Source organism: Aethalodelphis obliquidens, unplaced genomic scaffold (genome assembly GCF_003676395.1).
Source record: "Aethalodelphis obliquidens isolate GAN/ISIS:26980383/991018 unplaced genomic scaffold, ASM367639v1 scaffold7, whole genome shotgun sequence".
NCBI lineage: Eukaryota > Metazoa > Chordata > Mammalia > Artiodactyla > Delphinidae > Aethalodelphis > Aethalodelphis obliquidens.
Genome location: NW_020837951.1, coordinates 53,582,384 through 53,601,021, shown reverse-complemented (window position 1 = coordinate 53,601,021; position 18,638 = coordinate 53,582,384). Strand labels below are relative to the sequence as shown.

The 18,638-nt window shown below is 37.3% G+C and overlaps 1 protein-coding gene across 3 annotated transcripts in view; it reads left to right on the top strand.

Moving 5' to 3' along the window:
• RFX3 (regulatory factor X3) overlaps nucleotides 1-18,638 on the top strand; it is a 290,506-nt gene that overhangs the window by 132,848 nt on the left and 139,020 nt on the right. The gene's annotated exons all lie outside the window — the stretch shown is intronic.

Sequence of the window (18,638 nt, the reverse complement as noted above, 5' to 3'; positions counted from 1 at the left end):
GTCATTTCTTCTAAGGAGTGGTGAGAAAGTATGTGAGAATAATCATGTCATAAAGCATTATCTTGAGACTTGAGATTTACCTGTAATTTGTCAGTATCAGAGAAAATGTTGCTTTTACAGTTTAGCAAATGTTGCTTTTACAATTATAAATAAGTCATTAGGGAGAGGGAATAACTTTTCCTAAATTATAGACAGAGGGACTCAAGGTTATATTCTTAGGAGATAGAAGTGGGATGGGCAGGGAGAGTGCTAGAATCATGGAGAAGGGTCTTTGACTCTCAGAGTAAATAAAGACATCTGAAAGAATTATTTCTTTTATAATTAAATCTTAGCATACTCTTCTTTCTGTTCTCTACAACACACTGGTATTACTGATCACCAATTTCATTACCAATTTCAAGACTGAACATTATTCAGAAAAGGGTAGTTTATGGCATATCATCCAGAGAGCAAGTAGAGAACTATTGGGACAGTGTTATATATAATTTTAAAAAGATAACTCAACAATCGAACAATATAAGCACATATTGAACAGTTACGCTCACTCTGGTTTGGTTTTTGTCTCATTTGTGGAAGAAGAATGGCCTTGAGAGTGCCTGTCTCTAACAGGAGTGCAGTGGAGATCCTCTTCCTGTCTCCACAAAGTGCCCCCTTGAGACCTTAAAATGTCTGTGTTAAGTGCATCTGGCCCTCTCTCATGGACTCTGTGTCTTTTCTTACTCCCTCCTTCCTTTCCTTTTTGCCTTCCTTCCTTCTTTTCTTTTTAAAAAACATTTTCTTTTTATTGAATTTATATGTCATTAGATGTCTACTACAGGTCTTATATAGTGTATATAGTAGTGTAAAGAGTCAAATAGTTCAGCAAGTTTGTTATTTAAAAAAAAAAAGTAGTTCTCATCCTCTCTGTACTCCTTCTCAGAGGCAACTAATTTTGCCTCTGTTTACCTATTATTTTGATATTTACCTCTGCGTCTTCACAAACGGTGTGTATTTTCTTTTTTTAAAAAATTTTTATTGGAGTATAGTTGATTTACAATGTTGTGTTAGTTTCAGGTGTACAGCACAGTGAATCAGTTATGCATATATACACTCTTTTTTTTTGTTTTTAGATTCTTTTCCCATATAGGCCATTACAGAGTATTGAGTAGAGTTCCCTGTGCTATACAGCAGGTTCTTATTAGTCATATATTTTATATATAGTAGTATTTTCTTGATTTTTTTAGTTTTAAGCATTTTCTTACCACACTCCTCTTTCTAGCTCTTAATATGTGCATGCATGTGCATGCACGCACGCACACACACACACTTTCTCCATGCCATATACTTCTGATATACTAGGTTGAACTATATGCATTTTTTTCCCTTTGCCATCATTCTGGGATTTCCCTCTTTTATGTTGGCTTTCCTGTTTCTCGGATCAGTGTCTTAAACTCTTTCTTGATTTGCTCAAGCACAACTTGCAGTAACTTCCTAAGAACTGGTAGATTTTGAGCTCTTGTGTGTCTGAGAGGGAATTTATTCTACTACCTTCACAGTTGTTTGGTAGTTGGATGGGTACAGAGTTTGGGGTTGGATATCATTTTCTTCAGAATTTTGAAGGAATTGCTCCATTGTTTTCCAGTTTGCAGAATTGCTATGGAAAAGTCAAACACTGTTCTGATTTCTGATCCTTTGTATGTGATCTATGTGATTATTTTTTCCTCTCATGTTCTAAATCCCAGTTTCTTGAAATTTCATGTTCATCAAGGAAGGCCAGTCACCTCATTGCACAGAGTTGGTAGAGGAGATCTGATTGCTTCTTAAATAGAATCACTTTTTATATTAAATATATATAAAACCAAAAAAACTAAGTTCCTATTAGAAGTGGAAAATCAAGTATCACCAGCCATAGACAGAAAATTACACATACACATACACACACTGTGTTCATGTCCTTATAAAAAATAATCTCATGTACACACGTAACACACTTTGGAAAACTTTGTGGTATGCCACATGGTTTGTTTCCCAACAGGACGTTCAAGGCAGTCGACGACTTGGTCCCCTTTCACCAAGCAAAGAAGTTGAGAATTTTCATTTTCTTTTTGTCAACTAAGTGTTTTATTTCACAGAGTGGATTAGTGTGATATATGCCTGGATAAATGCCTGTTATGTTGTCCTTCCAGGCTTATCTTATTTGGAAGGATTTTTTCTCTTCTGTCATTTTCTTCCTTCCTAGCTTCCTTCCTTCTTTCCTCCCTTCCTTCCTTCCTCCCCTCCCTTTTCCTCTCCTCTTCTCCCCCTCCTCCCCTCCCTTCCCCTCTCCTTTCCTCTCCTCTAGAACGGTGACATATTTGAAGATTTCTAACAGTGTCCCTGTGGATATAGATTGTCTATAACTGATAAGATAGGTGCTATAGTAACTTCTTATTGCTCTAACATACCTATAATCTTTGTATTGTTAATATGCTGATGTCATCTTGAGTTTTCAAACTTTGGTAGGATGCCTTTAAAATCTTGCAGCTCTTGTCACTGACCCATGATAGATACTGAAATCATGGCATTGACATCAAAGATAGTTACTTCTATTGATTCAACTTTTCATTGTGTCCTTGCTCTGACCATTTTGATGTAAAAAGAAAGCCTATAGGGCTTCCCTGGTGGTGCAGTAGTTGAGAGTCTGCCTGCCGATGCAGGGGACACGGGTTCGTGCCCCGGTCTGGGAAGATCCCACATGCTGCGGAGCGGCTGGGCCCGTGAGCCATGGCCGCTGAGCCTGCGCGTCCGGAGCCTGTGCTCTGCAATGGGAGAGGCCACAACAGTGAGAGGCCCGCGTACTGCAAAAAAAAAAAACAAGCCTATAGCTAAATTTTTAAATTTTGAGACATATAATATTGTATGTATTGGCCTGTTGAGAAACCAGAAAATTTTAAGATCGTAATATATATTTTTATTTCTTCAAAGCCCTAAGGGTTCTGATTTCCCTATTTCACTATGTAATAAGTACCAAAAAAAATATTGTTTCTAAAATTATTTCTGTGGTTTTTCATTTATTCTGTATGATCTCAAGAATCAATTTGTCACCTTTCCTTGAACAATCTGATTCAAGAATGGAGAATTCTGAGCAAAGATTGCAAGATCTTATTATATAATTCTTTATCAAATTTCCTATCTTTTGCAATTTTTCATTATTTCACAAAACACCATGGAGTCTCAGCTTACAAATACAGAAATAGTTGCCCAATTCAGTAAAATCTATAAAAACATTCAAGTTCAGTATCTTGATTAGAAACTAAAAAATTATTATTATTTATTCTTATCATATTTGTAAAAAGACTTTTTGCACTGATGGGTCTCTATCGAATATGCCTAGAACTGTGCTGTTCTCCCTTCCCCTCCCCCTTCCTTGAGTGATTTGTTAGAGTTTCTTGTAGATAATTCTTCAAGTTGGTCATTTTATGCCTAAATCTGAAAGGTCTTCTAACCCTGCTTGCCTAGAACTGAATTAAAAACCCAGGATAGGGGAAAAGGAAAATGTATTCCTACTATTCCATTCTCCTCCATAGCCAGCTAGTTTAGATTCTTTTCAAGGTAGAACCTAGTCAAAAGTCAGAACTTTTATTCCTGTTTTAATCTTGGGATCCAGGTATTTCACAAATGCTGCTGACATCGAGGATAATTCCTAAATCATCCTAAATCTTGAATCAGGGCTCTAAGAATATTTTCTCCCATTCAAGCTTCCCAAGTTTTAACTGGTCTCCCAACTATATTTCTTCCTGTCTCTACTGTCTCTGTCTTTCCTTTTCCTTAGAAAGGGACATACATCTTTTCTCTCACAGTGGGCAAGTGTGTTGTCTCTGTATTGCTCCTTCTAGATGTAACATCCCAGGTACAACTGAGCCCTGGGGTTGAGGGGCTTCTATTTGAGGTCAAAGACATACATATTTTTTTTTTCAAAGATGCTGTCAACTTTGTTCAGATTCTTTTTTTATCAAAGAATGTGGGTCTTGACCTTTTTCTGCCCAGGGACTATTTGTTTCTTGTGGGTCTTTGGTATGTAACTGTGACACTGAAACTTCTTTTTATGTGATAAAAGCTCACTTCAAGATTATATTCAGATAAGGACATATATATTCTTACAAATACATATTTTTAAAAATATGTGTAGAAATAAATCACCTATTTAGGCACCGACTCTTTGTTTGTAATTTGAGTTATCAAAATGAATGTAATAGCTATGTGGCTATATTGTTTCTTTCTGGTTAGTATCAATATATCACATATTTAGCATTTCTACATAAATTATGGTACATCCTGGAGAGTAAGTGTATTATCCCTGTGGTCAAAAAGATAAATGACATTTTGTGTGAGAAACAGATCCAACCGGAACTGTCAATTAGGTTTTAGGCGAAGGGCAATCTTCAAGAAGGGTAAGTTTTAAATGAATCTTCTCCAATAGATCTATTTATTATGGATATCTTTAAAATGATGCCTCAACCTTTAGGTGATGGATTTTAGGAATTGAAATTAGATATGAATGCTCCTGACTTCCCCACATTAGGCCATAGCTTAAACAGTAGGTTATTTTTGTCCTCACTTCTGTTTGCCATATTCCTGTGTGTAGTAAATAATCATCACAACCAGAAGGAAGCTGTGATAATTAGCAATATACCCATGAGAAAGTTCTTCTGGTGGAAGCAATAAATAGTGATTAAGGGGAAGAAATGATTGCCTATGGAATGTTAAATCCATAACAGAATGTTCTATTGGATCAAAACTTGATCAGTAGTATTTTAAATGGGACCCTGTGCTAGCTTGGAGAGCTAAGCCTGAGGTAGTGCACTCCATCGCTCTTGTCTTTATCTTTCCTCTGCTCAGGGTCCAGAGGTTTGCTTCTTGTGCATCCTAGCTTCGATGGACATGAATGGAATTCTTTTCATTTCAGACCATTATCTGATATAATCAACAGAAACAGAGACATTTTTCTCTGGTTTGCTCTTATTCGGGACGAGATTCTCACTGGCTTAGTTCCCTAAGGGAACGGTGTTTTCATAATTAAGACTGTGGCAGACATCCTAAAAGATGGGGTTATATTTTTAAATGAATTCCAGTTGAATGTCTTTTGTGAAAATAATTTTTTTAAAAGACAATAATTTTAGTTCTTGAAGAACATATTTATTTTTGGAATCAGAACTGCTAATTTTTAGTATCCAATATAAAAAAGTAAGGTGTTTTGAAGGAACATGCTGATTTACAATCGAAATAAATTTTACTGTGCCAATCCAATATGAAGGCTCTTTAGTTGACCATCTGTATATTTTTAAAAATAAGAACTACTGTTTAAATAGTTGGGTAGTAATAGTCTTTGATTCTCTTTTAAGTGATTTTTAAAATATTTTCTCAACTAGAGTTAAAAAATTATGATCAGTTCTGGATACTATATTTTAAGAGGAATATGCCAGGCACTGTGTTAAATACTGCGGTTTCAAAGGTAATTCTGTTTGGTACCCGACTGTAGAAAACCAACTTTTGATGGAGATAGACTTGTTATAGAATTAGATACAAAGTTCCTTAGGTGTAAAGATGGAAATTGTTCTTGGAATGAGGGTCAGTGATGTCTTCACCAAGAATGTGACCTTTGAGCTGTGTGCTGAAGGAAAAGTTGGAGTTCACAAGGAAAGCAAACTGGAAAAGGGCATTTCTTGTAGAGAGAAGCATGGAAGAGCTCAAGTGAAATCAAGGAATTGTACAAGGAGGTGAGGGGCTAGGAATTGAGGGCTGTGGAACAATGCTGCATAAAAACCTTGTGGGAGGTTGAGTCTGATGACCTATTTATGGTGTCTTTACATGTATCCCCTCCCTAGTATTTTCCCTCTTCAGTTGACATATTTCTTTACGTATTCCCTCACTGCTGATTTTCTTGAAAGAGACATCTGCAGTTATCTAAGCACTTCTTAATCCTATGAAATTGGGGTGCCACCATACAACTATGGATACTGTGCATTTTGGACAGAGCCAAATCCAGTAATTTTCTCTAGGGTGTTTCTGGATTTTCCTTTGACATTTGATACTGTTGAGTATCACATATTTCTTTTTTTGCATGGATTTTGGTTTTCCCCTTTTATTTCTTTGAGGACTATTTCATCAAGTAAATCAGGTTTCGTAGAGCTTAAGAGAGTGAGATTCATACTTAGAAGGGATGGATTTAAATCCTGGCCTTAGCTCTTTCTAGTTATATGACTTTGGACAAATAAAATTAAGTTTCTGGAGACTCAATATCCTAATGTATAAATTAAGAATAATAATGTCTAGCTTATACTTAAAGTATTAAATAACATTTATTAAATAATTTAGAATAGTACCTGAAGTATAATAAACCTTTAATAAATTTTCTATTTTTACTATTATTATTTTCATTGTTGTTATCATTATCAGTAGTACTGGTAATGTTATCTGACTCGTTTAATGGAAAATTGGCGTGGGGGGATTTGACCTCCTTTTCTATAAGAGTTGGTCTTTGGCTCTCTCTCTTTGCCCTCACTGTCAAGTAACTTATCCTCTGCAGCTATTTTAGTCTTAAAACCAGCTGCTTCCATTTTCTTTACTAAGCAAGAACCTCTGGTCCTTCCTTGTACTGCTCTGGATTGTGAATTATGGAATCTCAGGCTCTAGGTCAGAATGGACACCAGCTTGGTCTGAGGCAGGATCAGTAATGGTGTCCTTCACCCTGGATGGCCTGTCACCCAATGCAGTCACCATAGTGATTAGAGAAATGCCAGGTTTTTCAATAGAATTCAGGAACACCTCCAGTATTTTATTCAGTTCATAAAATATAATAATTTTGAACCAAGTTTGTTGCTGTGGTATGATATAAGACTTTAAAAGATTAAGGTGAGAACAATATATTAATATTCTAGCTAGCTTGACTAGAATTTGGTTTTCTAGTTAGAAGAGGCTTACACCATTCATTTAATGCAACTATTCCAAAGGACCTCCCAAAGTTGAATTGCAGAAAATTTTCTTTTTCAACAAATCACTTAGTTATAGACTTATTTTAGTTGATTCCATAATTTTGTTCTTAGAGATATATAATGTTTCCTACGAATATCGAATTTGCTTATCAAATTATCAATTTCAACATCAGTACTTTTTGTTTGTTTGGAAAGTTCAATTTGTCCTATAAAATTTTTCATACGAGTAGAAAGTAGAAAACTTTACAATAACTGGCACTTCTGTTTACATATAATTTGAACAAATTGAAACACAATTTAAACAGAGCACGTGCCCTCTTTGCAAAGTAAATCAGAGGAATTCTTTACGTGTGCTAAAAATACATTGTCAGTATAATAGATCTCAATATATAGCTGAGCCTCTTCGACATCAGTATCTGAAAGAAAAGAAACGTTAAGGTCCAAATAAAAATTGTTATTTGTAGTCTCAGCTGGTCAAGGAGGTCTTTCTAGAGGAAGTGATGTTTAAGCTAAGATTTAAAGAATAGAGATGACCAGTGAGGGAATAAAAACAAGTGTTTTCTGAGGGAAGTGTGTTTGTGAAGAGCTGGCGTGAACGTGGTAGGTTTGTGGAACTGAATCAGGGTTGAAATGGGTGGAGGAGAGAGTGGGAGAGCTGAGCGGTGAGAGGTGAGGTGGAGCACTAGGTATCTACTGGTTGAGTAGTATAAGCTATTTAGGTTTTCAATAATAACTCCCATTTTGAAGTCATCCACCATTCTGCTTTGTCAGAAACCCATTTGCAACAATGTATCATAATGATAGTGTGCCATCTATTGAGCACCTATTGTGTGCTGTTCCCTGTGCTTGATGCTTGGCTCATTATTTCTAAAGCTTGTAACAACTCTGCAAGGTAGGTGGTATTATTACAGGTGAGGAAACTGAGGCTCAAAGAATTTAAAATAATTTGCTTTGGATTACAGTTATTTGCCCTTGACAGCCTGTGCTTACATTTGAGAAGTATACTCTGAGATAGTAATTACAAAATGTATGTGTGTGGGATTGATGTTATATTTCTTTCGAGAGTGGGATATATTTGTATTGTCATTTAACAAATAATTATTTTTGAAAGTCTTCTTTCATGGGAACTGTAAATGCTGAGCAAGTAGGTACTCAGTTTGTATTGAAGGAATATACTAAATAGTACAATAGCTTGAGCTCTTCAGACTGAATCCTTGTGTGTGGAGGGGAAAGGACTTGGGTCTTGTCTACATCTCCTGCCCCTAACAGCAGCTCCTGAGATGCCTTTGTGGAACCTCTAGGGATATATGGTACACAAGTTGAGCATCATCTCCTCTCCTGGACTCTTTTATAGCCAGATGAATTGTCCATTAAAGTTCTTCAAGCTCGATGCCTGTATTAAACCAGCATACCATAAGGTTAATTCCATGGAGCACTTAACATACCTTTTCTATCCACGAAAAATGATCGTTCTCCCCTTTCTTTTATCCAGGGCTGATTTTAGAAATAGACACACATTGAATGGCTCTTTATTTTCTTTAAAACCTTGTATTGATATCAGTCAAAGCCATTTCTGCTGAGACACTGATGTTTCATTTTTCTTACAGCCCTTACAAACTGATAGACTTCCTACTGAGGAAATCGCAGCCACCCTCTTTGTCCTGGCTGCCTAGTAGCTCAGTGCTAAATCCTAAACCTGACGTTTAACTAATATACCATCCTTCAGCCATGATATTTTTAGCTGAGAGTCAAACCTAAGATATCTGACTTCAGAACCTGAGCTCCTAAGCCCCACACTACAGAAGTAAAGCAGTCAGATGAGTTATAACAAGATAAATGGTATAAGCCCACTGACATAGCAGTACTAAACATGGGCAGTCTCATGGTGAAGAACATGATACACTTTATGTCAAGAAGGATTTTTAATACTATGAATCAATCACAGAACATTTTTGAAGATCCCACAAGCAAAGCTAGTGAAACAGGTGCATCCGGAGTATAAAGGGCTGCTTGAGCAAGATAACTAGCAAATAAAAAAATTATAAACCCTGGGAATTCCCTGGTGGTGCAGTGGTTAAGAATCCACCTGCTAATGCAGGGGACACAGGTTCGATCCCTGGTCCAGGAAGACCCCACACGCTGCCGAGCAACTAAGCCCGTGCGCCACAACTACTGAGCCTGTGCTCTAGAGCCCGGGAGCCACAACTACTGAGCCCATGTGCTGCAACTACTGCAATATGCCTACTGCAATACTACATGCAACTACTGCATGCCTAGAGCCCATGCTCCACAACAAGAGAAGCCACTGCAATGAGAAGCCTGCGCACCGCAACAAAGAGTAGCCCCTGCTTGCCGCAACTAGAGAAAGCCCGCGTGCAGCAACGAAGACCCAACACAGCCAAAACCAAATAAAAAAATAAATAAATTTATTTAAAAAAATTATAAACCTTGAACTTCTTAAAGCCCTCCCTAAACTCAGACCCTAAGTATGAACATCAGTAAATATAGTACCTTAAAAAAAAAAAAAGAGGGGAAACATGATAAAATCAATGTAGTAAAATGTTGTTATTTAGATAATCTGGAGAAAGGATAACTTGGGAATATTTTGTATGACTCTTGCAACTTTTCTAGCAGTGTGGAGTTATACAAAAAAATTTTGGGGCTTCCCTGGTGGCGCCGTGGTTGAGAGTCCGCCTGCAGATGCAGGGGACACGGGTTCGTGCCCCGGTCCGGGAAGATCCCACATGCCGCGGAGCGGCTGGGCCCGTGAGCCATGGCCACTGAGCCTGAGCGTCCAGAGCCTGTGCTCCGCAATGGGAGAGGCCACAACAGTGAGAGGCCCGCGTACCGGGAAAAAAAAAAAAAAAAAAAATTTTTTTTTTGAAATGAATAACTTTACCAATCTGGGGTAAGTTTGGTAAGTGATAATTTGAGCTACTAATCATAATATTGTGTTCAATAGACATGGGCACTTACTATTTTATCTTTAAATAAAAAAACCTGAAAGTTTTCCTTATACATATGCTAAGCAACAAGAGTTCTTCTAAAAAGTATCCCAAATTTAAACTACTCTTGTCTCATCTCGGTGGATCAGTGTTTTAAAAGAGGAAAATCTGTTCTGAGTTTTTTGCCCAGTTCTCTCTATATTCCCCATCAACTCCCCAGTCTTGATGATTACCACCAAGAAAATAAATAAATAAATAAGCAAGCCTGAATAACACATAAAACGATCAATGAGAAACAAAATTGGTGATACTTTTTTTTTTTTTTTTTTTGTGGTACGCGGGCCTCTCACTGTTGTGGCCTCTCCCGTTGTGGAGCACAGGCTCCGGTTGCGCAGGCTCAGCGGCCATGGCTCACGGGCCCAGCCGCTCCGAGGCATGTGGGATCTTCCCGAACTGGGGCACGAACCCGTGTCCCGTGCATCAGCAGGCGGACTCTCAACCACTGTGCCACCAGGGAAGCCCGGTGATACTTTTAAGACTCTTTTAAAAACAGATGTGTATAATGAATTGGTGGTACAATTGAGCGTTGCTTTAAAAATCTGGTTGCTAGAAAATGCAAACAAAATTATTCTCAAGAAAGAAGACAAAAGTATTAGGAAGTAGTAATTAGGTACTAAACCCAAAAAAAAGATAATTAGCCAGTTTGCGGCTTTGATTTTTGTTTTATTTAGTAGCAGTATAGATATGGATAGTATGAAGGCCCAGACAGCCATTCCCATTCCAGCCTGTGAGGAAAACCAGATTCATCAAATCAATTGATTAGCAGCCTTTAAAAAAGTTAAACTCACCCAAATATATATTACAATTGATATATTAATTATTGAATAGGGGAAGAGGTAGAATATAGATTTTTTATTAAATAAAAAGGTATAATTTTTCATCTTCTTATAATTGTAATATTTAAAGATTATCTTTTATTTCTGTAAGGTATAATTTTATTTTTTTGCGGTACGCGGGCCTCTCACCGCTGCGGCTTCTCCCGCTGCGGAGCACAGGCTCCGGACGCGCAGGCTCAGTGGCCATGGCTCACGGGCCCAGCCCCTCCGCGGCATGTGGGATTCTCCCGGACCGGGGCAGGAACCCGTGTCCCCTGCATCTGCAGGCGGACTCTCAACCACGGCGCCACCAGGGAAGCCCTGTAAGGTATAATTTTAATGGGTGATTAAAAGGTGGCCTCAAAACTGAAAATAATAATATGCAGAGCTTTTTATTTTTGGTTTACAAGTTGGTCTAGCTGTTTCTCACAAATCTATACAGCTAACCAAAGCCATGATTTTGTTTTTATCTGCCTACCTTTACTAGTTGGTGTTTCTGGGTTATTAAGTACTGATAACTTTGGATTCTATTAAATTTGTGCTTCCTTATTATTAGCAATCTCAGCTTTTTAAAAATAGTAGGATTAAAGAAGAGAAACCAAATAAGAAAAATTATACATTAGAAAAGAGAGCACTCAGGGCTTCCCTGGTGGTGCAGTGGTTGAGAGTCCGCCTGCCGACGCAGGGGACACGGGTTCGTGCCCCGGTTCGGGAAGATCCCACATGCCGCGGAGCGGCTGGGCCCGTGAGCCATGGCCGCTGAGCCTGCGCGTCTGGAGCCTGTGCTCCGCGCAACGGGAGAGGCCACAGCGGTGAGAAGACCGCATACCGCAAAAAAAAAAAAAAAAAAAAGAAAAGAGAGCACTTGAAATGTAAGAAGAAAGGTGATTCTTAAATAAAACTGCTTATTAGTAAAACAGGGATTAGAGAGGGAGGCACTGTCCCATTTGTAAATCTCAGAGTAACTTTGTAACTCATCACTAGCGGAAGTAAACTATAATACAGACTAACTTGAGGTTTTGTGGGGTTTTTGTAAATGGAACTATAAATGGAATAACTGAGCAAAATTATTTCTGAAGTTTGGAAGAGTGATAGTAAGCAAATTAATTTTACTTTGAATAAACCTAAACTTTAGTTCCCTGTGGTAACTTTTTTCTGAGATTCTTATGAGACTGAGCAGACCATTGATTATAGTCCTGTTTATGACCCTTGGTAACATAATTATTCTATGCAAAGCCTTTTTTACCAATAACTTTTCTTTTTTGTTATTGTGCTGATTTTCAAGGCTTTGCTTTGACATTGAGGTTCACTAAGGTGTTTGTTGCCTGTGGTTCATTGATCTGGTAGATAGTTATACAGTTAAAACTCATGATTGCTCTTAATTTTTTCCAGGGATTTCATAAATTGATTTCAGAGAAATTGTTTCTTTAGCTTATTTTAATTAGATACTAAAAATAACAAAGCAAAAGAGCATCAGGGAACTCTGTCTAGGAAAAAAAATATGACCTAGAGAAGCTAGTGTAATAAGCAAAACCCATACTCTTTTGTCAGTATAAAAATAGATTCCTGACCCTGTTAACTGATCTCAGTAGACAATTTATTTCACAGGTGGAAAATGTTTTTGATGTTTGGGCGTAAATTATATTCATATCTATGTTTTGGTTCGTAATACTTTAGCATTGAAGGAATGCAGTTTTTGTTCTTTTGCTTCCTATGAAGCAGTAATATTGCCCAAAATATTAGCGTTATGGACTAAAGGAACAGTGACTTGAATTTGATCTCAGGAGGTGTGAGTGAGTCGGAGTTCTAGGTCTGCCAAAATAAGCTACGTGGTATTGAGCTCATTTTAACCTCCCTGTCCTTTAGTCTCCATAACTGTATTACAGGAGCTCACTGGGCATTGATTGAACATCTGTTATGTGCTACTGACATATGAAGAACTTTAAGGTTAGGTCAAAGAGACGGACAGGTGAACAGAAAATGACACAGAGAATGGTGATGCCTGAAGTATAATATAGAGAGCTATGCTATAGGAGCAAAAAACACATAATATAATTCAGAGGTGAGTCAGTTGATGGAAGTGGGCAATTGTGGGAAACTTCCTGAAGAAAAACTACCTTGGGCTTCCCTGGTGGCGCAGTGGTTGAGAGTCCGCCTGTGGATGCAGGGGACACGGGTTTGTGCCCCTGTCCGGGAGGATCCCACATGCCGCGGAGCGGCTGGGCCCGTGAGCCATGGCCGCTGAGCCCGCGCATCCAGAGCCTGTGCTCCGCAATGGGAGAGGCCACAACAGTGAGAGGCCCACGTACTGTAAAAAAAAAAAAAAAAAAGAAAAGAAAAACTACCTTGAAGAAGTACCACCCAGCCTTAGTTTCCTTATCTTTGAAATAGATAATTCACCCAGAATTGTTGTTAGGACCAAATGAGAAAATCTTTGTAATGGGCTTTGTGAACTACAAAGCATTTTGCAGATACGAGGGCAAATTACTGATACATATACCAGACATTGCTAGGAACTGGAGGTAGGAAAATGATTGTAAAGAGCAGTGTTTCTCAAAGTGTGATATATGGATGTTTTCTTAGGAATCCACTCTATGTGTGTATGTGTTTATTTAGATAATCTTTATAATGAAGCTATGAACATATTTTAGATTATCTTAATTAATGCATTAGAACTGAGACTGCCATTCAACTTCAGTGTGTGTTTAAAATAGCTTTGGTTCCAGGAGGTGGAACTACTATAATTTTGGAGGCTAATGAGGAGGAATAGAGCCAGCCTTAATATGAACTTGATCAAGGCTAAATGATACCACAGATAGATTGGATGCAAGAGAAGCTCCATATAATAGTTGCCCCCACAGCTATCATTGTTTGCACCTTGGTTTATGTTTGCATGTTTTAATAATATTTTATTGAACCCTGAAGGTCAGTAGTCATCATCCTGGGGGAAGCATGATTGATTCCCCAAACCACTGTGAAATTAAGTCTTTCTGTTATGCACCCTCCTAGACCTGTGTACCTTTCCCTCACAGACCATTTCATTGCTGTGGTTTTAGCTGATTTATGTGATCAGTGTCTGTCCTCAAAACTATATCATAAGTTGATGATCCAGACAGCATGACTTCTTTTTTTTTTTTGTTGGGGGTAGGAGTTTATTAATTAATTAATTTATTTTTGCTGTGCTGGGTCTTCGTTTCTGTGCGAGGGCTTTTCTAGTTGTGGCAGGCGGGGACCACTCTTCATCGCAGTGCACAGGCCTCTCACTATCACGGCCTCTCATTATCGTGGCCTCTCTTGTTGCGGAGCACAGGCTCCAGACGCGCAGGCTCAGTAGTTGTGGCTCACGGGCCTAGTTGCTCCGTGGCATGTGGGATCCTCCCAGACCAGAGCTCGAACCCGTGTCCCCTGCATTAGCAGGCAGATTCTCAACCACTGCGCCACCAGGGAAGCCCACCATGTCTTCTTTTGTTCACATTATAGTACAACCTAACAGGTGTACATAATAGATGCTCAATGAATGTTGAATTAATGAGTGAACTAGGTAATACTGAAGTGCCTTCTAAATTAATAGTGATTGAAAATAGTTAATAACAGGTTTAGTGTTAAACATGCACATGCACATACTCCATATTTTTAAACCCTATAATTTTTGAACAGTACAAATGATCACTCTCAGATGTCTCCAAAGCAGAACTTCTACAGCCTATATTTGTGCAAGATTTATTAGAGTAAGAAAAAGATATGTTAGAATATCTATTTATATTTTTTATTAAAAATGGGAAATATAGCAAAGATATAATTACTTATATATCACATGTATAAATGAGGCATACTGAAGGAAGAGGGGTTAATGGTAGCCCCCTCACTTTTGAAAAATGTTTTATTTATTTTTATTTAAATTTCCTTGAAGTATAGTTCATGTGCAATATTATGCTATTTTCAGGTGTACAACATAGTGACTTGACATTTAAGTACATTACAAAATGATCACCATAATAAATCTAGTAGCCATCTGTCACCATACAAAGTTATTATCATATTATACACTATACTCGCTAAGCTGTATGTTACATCCCCAATGCCTTATTTATTTTGTAACTGGAAGTTTGCCCCTCTTAATCTCCTTCACCTATTTCACCCATCTACCAACCCCCCTTTTGCAACCACCATTTTTTCTCTGTATCTATGAGTCTGTTTCTGTTTTGTTTGTTTGTTTGCTTTGTGTTTTATATTGATTTTATTCATTCATTCATTCATTCATTTATATATTAAGGCCGTGCAGTGCACATGTGAGATCTTAGTTCCCTGATCAGGGACCAGGGATCGAACCCATGCCCCATGTAGTGGAAGCACAAAGTTCCACTTAGCATAATACCCTATAGATAGATCCATGTTGTTGCAAATGTCAAGATTTCATTCGTTTTATGGCTAATATACCATTTTATAAATATAGATAGATAGATATACACATATATACATATATACACATCACATCTTCTTTATCCACTCATTTATCAATGGACACTTAGGTTGCTTCCATATCTTGGCTACTGTAAATAATGCTGCAGTTAGCATAGGAGTTTTTGTTTTCTTCATATAAATGCCCAGAAGTAGAATTGCTAGATGATATGGTAGTTCTATCTTTGATTTTTTGAGGAACCTCCATACTATTTCCCATTGTGGCTGCACCAGTTTACATTCCCACCAACAGTGCACCACCATTCCTTTTCTCTACAGCCTCACCAACGTTTGTTATTTGTTGTCTTTTTGATGATAGCCATTCTAACAGGCGTGAGGTGATATCTCATTGTGGTTTTGATTTGAATTTCCCTGGAGATTAGTGATGTTGAGCCTCCTTTCATGTTATTGGCCATCTGTATGCTTTCTTTAGAAAAATGTCTATTCAGATCCTCTGCTAATTTTTTTTATTGGATTTCTTTTTATATTGAGCTACAGCTCAATACATGAGTTCTTTTAATATTTTGGATATTAACTTTTTATGGGATATATCATTTGAAAATATCTTCTCCCATTTAGTAGGTTGCCTTTTCATTTTGTTGATGGTTTCCTTCACTGTGCAAAACCTTTTTTGTTTGATATAGTCCCATTTGTTTAATTTTGCTTTTGTTGCTCTTGCCTGAAGAGGCAGATCCAAAAAAATGTTACAAAGACTGATGTCAAAGAGTTTACTGCCTGTGTTTTCTTCTAGGAGTTTTATGGTTTCAGGTCTTACATTTAAATCTTTAATCCATTTTGAGTTTATTATTGTATATGGTGTGGGAAAATAGTCCAGTTTGATTCTTCTGCATGGTGCTGTCCAGTTTTTCCCAACACCATTTATTGAACAGGCTGTTCTTTCCCTATTGTGTATTCTTGGTTGCTCTTGTCAAGGATTAGGTGACCATATAAGCATGGATTTATTTCTGGGCTCTGTTCCATTGATCTATGTGTCTGTTTTTGTGCCAGTACCATACTATTTTGATTACTATAGATTTATAGTATAGATTTGAATCAGGGAGCATGTTACCTCCAGCTTTGTTTTCTTTCTCAAGATTGCTTTGGCTATTCGGAGTCTTTTGTGGTTCCATACAAAATTTAAGAATATTTGTTCCATTTCTATGAAAAATGCCATTGGTATTTTGATAGGGATTGCATTGAATCTATAGATTGCTTTGGGTGGTATGGACATTTTAACAGTGTTAATTCTTCCATTTCGTTAGATGGTATATCCTTCCATTTCTTTGTGTCTTCTTTAGTTTCTCTCATCAGTGTCTTATAGATTCCAGAGTGTAGGTCTTTCACCATCTTGGTTAAGTTTATTTTTAGAAATTTTATTCTTTTTGATGCAACTGTAAGTGGGATTGTTTTCTTACTTTTTCTGATAGATTATTGTTGATATATAGACATGCAACAGATTTCTGTATATTAATTTTATATCCTGCAACTTTACTGAATACATCTATTAGTTCCAATAGTTTATTGGTGGAGTCTTTTGGGTTTTCTAGTTAAGTTTCTATATATAGTATCCATGAGAGGAGGCAAGCCCAGGATCTTCCTACTCTACCACCTTGTCCCCCTCTCACCGCCCCCTCACTTATTTTTTGCATTTTCTGCTTCCGGTAAGGTAGATTAATAGATTATGTAGTCTAGATTTAATTAAACTAACTTCATGATATGGAAAAGCAGCTTAAAATTTTTGTAACATATAGCCTACGGATTGAAGATAGCACTAATATTGCAAGGAGAATCAAGATGACAGAATGAGCACTCCTCTAATTCTTTCACAGTCACATAGAAAATGTCTGTTTAGACAGTCACTGTCTAAATGATAAGAAGTTAGCTTCACAAGTTCTACATACTGAGAATATTTTTGACATACAGATTTATGTCCATTATCTTCAGTGGTGAACCTCTCACCTAAGTACATTTTATGACATAAGATTAAATAATGAAGTTGCATCAGTTAACAGGACATTTCATTATTTGATCTTTAGCTCTTTATAATTCCTACTTTTCTATATGTTTTGTAGAGTATATACTTCTAAACATGTATGTAATTTGTAAGTAATTTTTTTAAGAGAGGAAAATGATTTAAAAAGTTTGCAAGCTACTGAACTAATATGCTGCTTAATTACCATGCTATCACTTTCTATGAAGAAGGTGCTATTTACATACAATAAAATCCATTTAAGTGTACCGTTTAATGAGTTTTGGCAAATGTGTATACTTGTATAAACACCATCACAATCAAAATATTGAACATTTTCATCACCCCAAATAATTTCTTCATGCTTCTTTGCTCTCAGTTCCTCCCCTCCCCCGTTTCCAGCTCCAGGAAAATACTGATTTGCTATCATTTAGTTTGTTTTGTCTTTTCTAGAGTTTCAAATAAATAAAATCATGCAACATGTAGTCTTTTGTGTTGGGCTTCTTTTACTCAACATAGTGATTTGGAGGTTCATCCATGATTTTATGTCTCTCAGTGGTTCATTCCTTTTCATTTGTGAATAACATTCCATTTTAACGATATATCAGAGTTTATTTATCCACTCACCTATTGCTGAACATTTGGCTTGTTTTCAGTTTTGAACATTCATATGTTAAGTCTTTGTGTGAACATATGTTTTTATTTTTCTTACGTAAATACCTAGGGGTGGACTTGCTGGGTCATATGGTATGTGCTTGTTTAACCTTGTAGCAACTGCCATACTACTTTCCAAAGTGGTTATATCATTTTATATTCCTACCAGCACTGTATGAGAGTTCTATTTGCTTGACATCCTTACCGAACTTGGAATTATAAGTGGCTTTAATTTTAACCATGCTAGTGACTTATGTAGTGGTATCTCATTGTAGTTTTAGTTTGCATTTCTCTGATAACTACTGATGTTAAGCATTTTTTGTGCTTATTGGCCAGCAATATATATCTTAATAATTTAGTAACACTGATAGTTTAATTTTCTTCCATTTATACTTTTACTTAAATCAGTAATTTGTGTCTAATTAAATAGATTTTTAAAGTACACTTATATGAGTTCAAGTAATATTTTTAAATTTTATGTTAAAACCAAGGAGACTAAAAGAGAAAATTTTTAAATGATAAATTAACTTAGGTCAGGTTTATGTTTTCAGTAAGAAATAAATAAACTTATACAATAAAAAGACAGGAGGGGCTTCCCTGGTGGCGCAGTGGTTGAGAGTCTGCCTGCCGATGCAGGGGACACGGGTTCGTGCCCCGGTCCAGGAAGATCCCACGTGCCGCGGAGCGGCTGGGCCCATGAGCCATGGCCGCTGAGCCTGCACGTTCGGAGCCTGTGCTTGGCAACGGGAGAGGCCACAACAGTGAGAGGCCCGTGTACCGCAAAAAA